The sequence below is a fragment of the Lolium rigidum genome, chromosome 3 (genome assembly GCF_022539505.1).
Source record: "Lolium rigidum isolate FL_2022 chromosome 3, APGP_CSIRO_Lrig_0.1, whole genome shotgun sequence".
Taxonomy (NCBI): domain Eukaryota; kingdom Viridiplantae; phylum Streptophyta; class Magnoliopsida; order Poales; family Poaceae; genus Lolium; species Lolium rigidum.
Window position 1 is genome coordinate 44899831 of NC_061510.1, and position 10382 is coordinate 44910212.

Below are 10382 nucleotides of genomic sequence, written 5' to 3' on the forward strand. Positions count from 1 at the left end.
TAGGTCAGGTGGCACGCCCTTGCATCAGCATCGGACGTGCGTGCCGAGTCTTTGCGGGCCGTCGCTCGGAGGGACCAGGGCCAGCCGTAGCCCTGGGAGCCTCCCGGCTCTACCGTGTTGCCCGTCGCTGCTCGTCGGTGTGTTTCTGACCGCAACACGACCACGGCAATCCCTCGCGCGGCTCCCTCGACCAAGGTTGCAGCACCCACACGCTCTCGGCTACCTCGACATCGGCACAAAGGGCTACCACCTCGCCTGCGCCTCACCAGCTTCTTCTCCAGTCTGACCGTCCGCGACGCTACTCTTGTTCACGTCGCTACCGCTACGACTGCGGGGGGGGGGGGTGTTAGAGATATATTAGGTAGTATTAGATGTCATGGGATTTGTATAGGATTTGTCATTCATCTCCTGCCTTATCTCTAGGAGAGCTTACCCTATATATACTCGCTCATGAGACGCAATACAACATCCAACATATTTCGCATATCTCTCTCCCTCTATCCTTCTACAAATACCATGGTGTTCCTCCACGTCAATCTAGTTTTTTTAACAGATTCGATCGCCCTTAATAAACTTTGACTCTTGAATAAATCTATGTGCCTTGAATATTGGAATGGCGGAGTGCCATTTTCTCGTGCAGCAAGAAAATGGACATAATGTTGCCCAGAACATTGAAATTCATACTGTAGATAAGTTCTACCCTGATTATTCTTTGAGTAATGCGAGTATTGATTCTTTGAGTAATACAAGTATTTTTTTTTTGCGAATGGTGAGTAATACAAGTATTGATTCGCAAAAAGAAAGATAAGATTATTTAGAATTTATCGAAACTTGTAGGCTGGAAGTTACCCAAAGCACATGCCCCTGGCCAAACATTAGTGTTTTCAGCTACAACATGAGTTATTCTGCAAAAGTCCTGTCTAAGTATTCTCAAATTAGACTTATATAGAATGTAGAAGAATTTGTTCAAAAAAAATTAAAATGTAGAAGCGACAATAGTTGTTAACGATATTTTTGAAGCTTCGCTGATCGATAGTTCGGTACTTGTTCCCCCAGTTTTTGTATGGTTAAACGGTGCACGCAACCATGCATATCGATGGATCCTTCGTGTGGATTAGGACAAATTCGTATGCTGCCAGCTGCCGCTGCCTAGTGTATACAATGAAATGGAAATCTATACGTGATACAGATGGACCATACTCTGGATGATGCAGAAAGTGGTTCGGCTTATGGACGACTATGCGTCTATGCGCATAAAGGCACCTGTAGAGGGCTGAACTTTGTGCACGGTGAGCAGGTAGCTAGTTGACTTTTTTTGCCGGAGGTAGTTAGTTGTTTTGAAATTGTAAGAAATCATCAACTCACTCATGGCAGCTATTGGGCAGACTTTCTCTTTGGACATCGTTATTCTTTTTTCGATAAAGGAAATATATTAATATCAAAAAGATACCAATTACACCCAGCCTCTGCAACAACGCACCACCCTAATGGCACTACGGATGCACACAGCTAAAAAAAGGAAAAGAAAACTAAGAAACAAAAGTGCCGCTACAGTATCTCGGGCCTAACAAGAGCAATACATCCACCGCCAAGACAACACCTGAAATACAGACTCTCCAAAAACGACGCCTCCAAGAAGGGAACAGTGCTCTAACACCGTCGCCGCCCGATCAACGATCTTAGGTTTTCACCCTGAAGATAGTCCCCGCTCTCAAAACAATGCCTCCAACAAGGTCATTGCCAGGCACAACCAGTTAAGGACAGACCTTGGGTTTTCACCCTGAAATGTAGGACTCTGAATTTCACCTGTGTTGTCGCCCCCACTTTCATACCGCTGCTGTGAAGCCCGGAACACCAAGCAAGTCCCTCAACAGCGCGGAGACTTGAACCTCCCTTAGCTAGTCCTCCCCTCCGGCCTTCATGAACTTCTCTTCTTCCGACTTTCATCATGGATCCATAGTCACTTGATGTCAACACGAAAAAGAGCTTCGCGCCGCTCCCTCCAGAACCAATCGGTCGGAATAAAAGCATGGGTGCGCACGACCGAATACCACCGATCCAGCAAACTCCAGGCAAAAAGCACTGTTACATTCGCCGGCGGAGCCTTCCGGAACTCAACACTTCGGCTAGATCACGAGTCCAGGCCTCCGGTAGGTCTTCCTCTTCACGCAAGAGAGACCCTAGGACCACCGCCTTTATTCAGGTCGGACCCCCACGTCAGCGACCATCCCGAGCTGGCCACTGCAACCCTCCACCAGCGACTCCGTCACTGGCTTCCATGCATCTCCATCTCGCTGCCGGAACGCGGTGATAGATTGATAGATCCACCACCACCAACCGCAAGCCGACCCTCTCCGGCGAAGAAGAGGGCCACCTCCACCGTCGTACCCAAGGCTGCTGCCCCGGGCGACCCCCTGTCGCGGGTGAAGCCCGAGATCGCCTCCACTCACCGGCGAGAGGCGGGGGGAAATTGGTGCATGCCATGGGCCTGGCCGCCGCCCACCACTAGCCCCTGCCAGAGTGCTGCGGAGAGCCGACGGGAGGAGGGAGCGCAGGCAGGCCGCCGCCGCACATCCCAACCGCGCCGGCCGATCCACCAGGGGAGAGCCGGCGGGAAAAGGGGGCGCAGCGCAAGCCGCCGCCGCCCATCCCATCCGCGCGTCCGCCATCCACCATGCGTCGGCGAGGAAGGGCCCCCGCCGCCGCCACGCCCCGTGGGTCTTTGCCCCAGCGGCGCTACCGGCGGCGGCGGCGGTTAGGGCTGGGAGGCTGGGGTGCGGGAGGGTTAGGGAGGCTGGGGTGCGGGAGGGTTGTTGCTCTATTTGGCGAGTTCGAAATGATTTTCTATTCAAAGAGATCACCCCTAATTTATATGGATGCAAGAAATTTTTTCAGGAGGAGTTGGCTCTTCTGGTGTACAAGGCGAAAAGAAAATCTTATGCAGGGCTTGCAGATTGGGTGAAATTGTTTATATAAGTTGGATTTGGAGTTCAGGTTTAGTTACCTCTTTTTTTGTTTAGTGGTTTGTGGTGCTTTTTTCTAGCACCTCGCTACATGTTACTTTGATACTTTGTACTTTTAATATAAAATAAATAAAATACACAGTGGGGAAACCCACTGTTTAACCTCAAAAAAAATTGTAAGAAAAGGGCATACGTATGAGCTATTGAAATCTTCAGCAACATGTTTATATTGAAAATTATTGCCGGTCCAGGACTTCAATATGGTAGAGCAGAGATATCAGGTCTCTGTTTTTGAAATTTAAAGAGAAATAGATTACTACCATTTTTGTGAATTGAGAAATAGATTACCCCCTTCTCGTGCTTTTAGGATTATATGGATCCACACATAGGAGGGGGCTTTTAATAGGTCTATAGGAGCCTACATGAGGATGTAGATGTATGGTAAATACACTAAATCCTTGCCAAATTGTACATGGTTCATTTTGGCTATGCTTTTTGAGAAAAGACAAAAGAAAATATAGCTATCTACGAATCAAGACAAGCAACGCTTTTGGTAAAAGAAAATCGAAAGAGGGGCATGTCATGTCCTGCATGGCTGCATCGGTTGATGTGTGCAACATTTTTCATTAGAAAACTCTCATCCAAAATATTACACTTCAAATATCAGAAAGCTTCAATACAAAGTTTAGCCTCTTAAGTAGATCTATCATATTCCCTCTGTTTATAATTACTTCAGATTTACTCAAAAATATCAACATCCATAATATGAAACCTATTGTATTAGAATCATTATAAAGTTTATTTTTATATTATATATATTTTATTATGTATATTTTTTTCTTATATTCTTAGTAAAATTTTGTAAAGATTTGACTTCTACTAATTCTAGAATGCGAAGTAAATAAAAACAGAGGGAGTATATCCATTAAATAAACTATTTGGTGGATCGCCATGCGACATTCCATGTGACTAACTCAAAAAGTTTGCATCCAGAATTCTTATGCTTCCATTGTTCCATAGGGAGAGGATCGGACCACAAATCGATCTATTGTGTGGGTGTGGCCCTATGGATGTCCTGCAAAAAAAAGGGGCACCTCTAGCCTTGTTAAAACAATATCATTTCGGCAACTCTTAATGGATCACCATAGGGCTATAACTCCCGCTCAAGTTTGAGTCTTTCTTCTTGTCAGTCACGTCAATCAATTCCCAAAAATATGTCTAAGATTTGGACTTTTATTCTATGCAATGTCGCCTTTCGTTTCAAGAATTGGCCACCGGGGACAAACAAAAATTAACAACAAAAAACACTGAAACCACACACTAACGATGATCCGTGGTTCCACCGACTTTAAGAAGTAATGGATCCACCACCTATTTCATTGTGATGAGCTGTAGATAATTTAGAGCGTGCACAAATAAGCAGCTGGCTCTGCCTCTTTTGTGCCCATGCCCAAGCAAATAAATGGAGAAGTAACACCAAAACAGCGTTTGCAAAGAGGTTTATCCCCTAGCTAGTGAGTAGGGGGCCGGCGCAGAGGATAGGGGCCGGTGGTAGGGGTCGGGAGCAAGAGAGCCGAGAGAGGCGAAACGCGTCGGACGCATTCAAGCCCTGGGTTTGTAGTACATGTGCTCTTGTATCCAAAAGGAAATGTAGCTAGCCGGTGATGAGGGTCAGGGAGAGAGCCGTGTGCGGTCCTGGTTCCGATGGGTAACTGCCGCCGGTTTTGGTGACCCTGCTAAGTGTGATCGATCTGGAGCACGCACGTACGTACTAGTAGTACGACTCTTTCAACACATTCAAATCCTAAGTGTAGCTAGCATGTGCCTTGGTGCCTAGAGAATTGAACATGCATGCATACGGAGATACAGTTTTCTGGCCATATCCAATGCTAGCTAGTACATCCATCGTGTTCCACACATGGAGATCTTTAATCCCTGACTTCTAATTGTACTGTGTTAGGTTGGAGTATCAAGTTTCCGCAACACGATCTAAGTATAGTCACGGGAACTTAGGAATTCTTGTACATATGTAGGACACCAAGCATGATACTAGCTCCCTCCGGCAAACAAAATATTTGAACATGCAGTGGTAGGCTTAGGGTTGGATGCTAGTGCTCAAACATTTGCCAATATACTCCGTATGTCCCTAACTGCCCCCAGGAAACCCGGCGCAAGACATTGAGCGCAAGAAGCATGATGCAAAGCTCTTGTGATTGGCCCACTTGGCAGATTGTGAGTGCTTTTTCAAATCATGTTCATGCATCTTCTTTGTTCACGTAGCCTTGATCATATGGAAAGTGCCACTAGACTTTTCTCTTCTTGATTGTACACCTGTGAAATGAGAAATCAGTTTTACTAAATCAAGACATTCTCATGTCCAAGCCGATGCACCGAACTGTCCGACTAATCCATCTCCGTTGAGATTCATGCAAGGATTGGCATGAGTGAATATTAGACCATGTGGCTACCAACATCGGCTAACCCATAAACTGTTCTAACTCGGCTTCCATGCAGGTGAACTCGTGATGAATTAGTTTTGTAGTTTGCCTTGTCAACCGTTTTGGTGATAATATATATGTGAGCACTTATGCAACATATTTTGTAGAAGATTTTACATGAGCTTTTCCACATCGTGTTTCTAATGGGATGCATAGTGGTGCGTTACCTGGTATGCTAAACAAACTTAGTATTTATAAACAAGTCATTGTTAGTTTAGATTGAGAAATGCACATGATGCAACACACGTTCAAACTTTATAAGAGTGGATACACCATAAATATGCATCGGCTGATAAAAGGATGAAATAAACGTTCACTCAACCATGAAACAAATCATGGCTCGTGCAAATGAACTAGTGAACTAACCAACAACTCTGCGATAGTTTTATCTTTCAGTTGCCCTTCTTCCTTGTGCATGCCCCAAAGAATGAATATACATGGCCTACAAGTATTCAGGGTGGAGGAGGGAAATGCTAGGTAAGGAGTGGGTTTGCGGTGCCTATTATCTAGCTAAAATCGAGAAATGCTTGAAATTTCACTAACAAATATTTGATAGATAGAGAAAGACATGCAAGATTTAGCAGAACAAAGGTGGGCTTAATTGCCGTGATTAGTAGACTTAGAAATATGTTTCCACCTAAGTCAACTGAGATTTTTGTTATATCTAAGTCGATTAATATGGTGTGCTAGCCGTTACGGAGACATTGTATGGATATAGGGATGCAGCTGGCACGGTGGCATTGGGGTCAGCTGGCCCAAATGAATATTTCATTTTTTCTAATTAGTGTTAACTACTTTATTTTTGTAGAAGAAGACACCATCATAGTAGAGATGATAGAGATGACCCCATGCTCATGGTGATTTGTTTTTCTAGATTCGTCCACATATGGCCGGATCATTGTCGATTTATCCATAACAAATATCGAAAGGGGTGACTAAAGTTTTAGCAAAAAAAAAAAAAAGCTTCATGATGTTACTTTTGGTGTAGATTTTCATGTACATCTGAATTGTCTTTTGGGGAGGGCACCGGGGAGTGCACCTAAAATTGGGATGCACCATAACATTATTCAGTTCGAAAGAAACCAATTCATCGAGCAGACAAAAAGTATCCCAATTTAGGGCAACAAAATACACTTGGCTTTGTCTTCAGAGGATAACATCTGGTCTATAGCTATACCAATCCCAGCAAAATTAAACGCCGGCCGAGCATAAACATGCAAGTGGCAAGCATTTTCTCAGCTAGCAGTTAGTAGTGGTAGCACTACTACCCTGTAACTCCCACATGATGAGCACATGCAACATATACATATGTGCCAAACACGGAAAAACACTGCAACATGGCGAACACTGTTCAACTATGAAATCAGTTTGTCTGCGGTCTGCCTCATGCGCGCGTCAACAGCTGATATCTAGCGCGATGCATCCTTCCATACAGAGGCAGGGAGCTCAACCTCTTTTCAAAAAACAAAAAAAAACTAGCGCGCGCCCGGCCATTAACTGGTGGCCCATCAATACGACCAAGCCAACACGGCTTAGATTAGCTAGCTAGCTGCATGTACACATACATGCACCGACCTAAATCATTTAGGCTAATTTTTTTTTTTTGCGAAACACAGTACAGACGTAGACGTTCACATATACGCACGTACACTCACCCCTATGAACGCACACATGCACACCCTGTCCCTATGAGCACCTCCGAGAGACTGCGTCCAAGAAACTTCATCCGACGGATCTTGAGATTACGAAGTTTGGCTCGGGCCAAGTTTGAGCAATTTGATTGGCAATGGGAATTTGCGTACGGTGTGACACGCCTTTTAAAGCGGACTAAAATGGCGTTTCCGGTGAGCGTATAGTGAGAACACAGTTGCACGCCTGGGAAAATCCAGGAGACGTCGCGATGTATCGAGAACGCACGTCATAAATCTGGTCACCGCCCACTCTACCCTCTCACTCGCCCTTTCACACCCGCCGTCTCCTCCCCTCTTCCCTATCTCTGCTCTCACCGTCGGCGGTTCCACTGCCGCCGGTAGATCGAAGACCATCGCTGCAACAATGTAATAGTAGGAAATCGAAAGCCTTTGCCAGCAAGCCTTCATCGATGCCCACACCGACCCATTTTCCTCTCGTTCAAGAATTGCTTCCTGAGGTTTATAAATGGTGGTAAGTTCTCAATCCACTCTCATGCGGTTGGAAATGTGCAGATCTGTATGAGGAATCGTACTTCTATGAATGTACATTACATGCACGGTAGATTTGTAGTTGTAGGGTAAACTGTCGGCCAATATGCTTGGTTATGGTCGAATATGCTCATTTTTGTTCTTCTACTATGTCTGTGTGCTTCGTAAATAACATATTTACATGTACATACATGTGGTTTATGGTTACATTTTGCCCGATTGGACATGATATGACTTTTAGGGTTAGATCGGCGTAATATTTGGAGTTTTTTTTGCATTGCCCGGAGTGCCTTGTAGTATGATGACATATGATTACTTCACATAATGTGTCCAAGATCCAGTGGGATACATGAATCCATGCCTATTATGATTGATCTTGAGTACACGATGTCTAATATGATGCAGCGCCCATAATTAATCAACAACACTTGTAGGTAGGGATGTTGATGGCAACAACTATGTGTGTACCAATTCCTTGGGACTCCAAGTGCAGAGTGTTGTAGCAAGCGCTTTCCCCCCACAAGGGTGACTCGAGGGTTTGTAATATCCCAGAACATAGGATCAACGAAGGGTAGATTTAGAAATGGGATATGCATTTCATCGCAAAACGGAGGAAATTTTCGCGCCTTATTGCATAAAAACCTAAGGGGGATCGAGATTTCTCTCTCCTTGCTATTAGGGTTAGAGCAATGTGAGTGTTATGAATTTCGACATGACCTCTTTTGGAACTTAGAGATTTTTGGAGAATATTTGATTTGGCATTTCATAATTGATTTCAAACAAAAGAAGTAATAAGTAAACAGTATATAAATGAATTATGAATTCATAATTCAAATCACATCACACATACACAAATAATTCAAAAGTGAATATTAAATTTACACAAAAGCTCATAAGTAAAACCTTGAGCTTTATTGATCATACACACAAATTACATTGTCTTTACAATATTCATCATACAAGAATTGACAGAATAACAAATAAAACAAAATAAGATTACAAGTGTTGGATCATATACAAAAATCCTAAACTAATAGTCTTTGAATCTTTGTCTCTGGATCACATTAAGTTTGAAACCTGCAAATGAAAGAGAAACTAGCCAGGGGGTTAATACAATTGTCAATGGCACTTGTCATTGTCCAAAACCATGCCAGAAGCAAGATAGACATCAGCAGACCAGGAATTTGAGCAATCATGAGCTCAAGTTCCACCACAAGCACACACACAGCTCACAAGCTGCGGTGCATGCTCAACAGCAAGCCAACCATTGCATAGTCACCAAAATGGCACAGGTTGTGTGTCACATCCAGAGAGAAACATCAGGTAGTATAAATGGACAGGACTAGCAGAAATAATTCACCTAGTCAACCAGATAGACATGAACCAGCAACCAGCAATGAACAGTAGCTAGTTCATCTCTGTTCTTGCTCAAGAACATCAAAACCAACCACAAAAATCATCCATTCATCCAAACCCACCAGCCAAAACCAACCAGAGACATGGGAACTTAAGCAAGATCTCCAGGAGCTAGGAGGAGAAGGGCAAGTGATCAAAACCATCAAGCAGAAGCTCAACAACAAACAAACAAACATAACCATCTAGGAGCTGGAACAAGGTATAACTGATACCTGGAGTGGATCCAATGGATCAATCCATCTCATAGCATGACACAAGGCATAAGCATGAGCAGATGCTCATGGGGGTTATCATCACTTGGTTTTGACCAAGGATTACTGGCAGAAATAGAGCAACTAGATCCCAATATCATCCAGATACTATTCTTGTGCAAATAGATAAGCATAGATGCAGAGATAGCAACCAGTAGGGTGATACATAGATACTAGAAGCTACAAAGACCACCTAGCAAATTCCTAGCCAAGAAACAATCAGATTATACATTTATTTCTTCACAGGCAAACATAGTGGCATTCATATTAATTATGATACCCTACTGTGCAAGCAAAGATGAGTGTAGCCAACAAGAATTGATCCAACAGTGAGAGCAACCCAAGCAGTAGCAAGGCTACTATGGTCACATCAACCACAAGCCATCCAATAAGCCAAATTTATAAGTCATCATTATCCAGAACTGGATTCAGACTTTATTTATCTCCCAATTGATAATGGAGATATCATTTTATACAAATCCATGCATATAATGAACACTTCATAAGCAGTTCATATATAAATAATCCACCAAGGCATGAATACAAGATAAACCATCAAATGTACAAGCAATAGAATCACTGAGAGGTAACCAATAGCATGACCAATTGCATGCTAGCCATTGAATTTTATCCAATGTGCTATGGACAGCAACAGCAACACACACACACACATGAGCAGCAGCTAGAGAAAGTATAAACCATAGCAGTAGCTAGTGCAAACACACCAATTAGCCAAGAGTTAACCCTGTAATCTAGCCACTAGCATCTGTTGATCAAATGGATCAATAAGATCATGTACAAGACACAGAAAAGCACCACAAGCATGCATTGATCCAAATGGACCAAATAGATCATACACATGGCACATGAGAGCATCATTGGCACCACAAGTGTCAGCAATGCTAGCCTCTGTCAACATCAAGGCCACCAGCAAGCATTTGTGTAGCACATAAGCATAAACAGCTAGGATAAGATTAACACAAGCACCAGTAAGCAAATGAGCAGCACCGGGGCATGAACAGATAGAATAGGCTTAGATCAATCAACCAGTAGAAATCAAACATGCATTAGCAT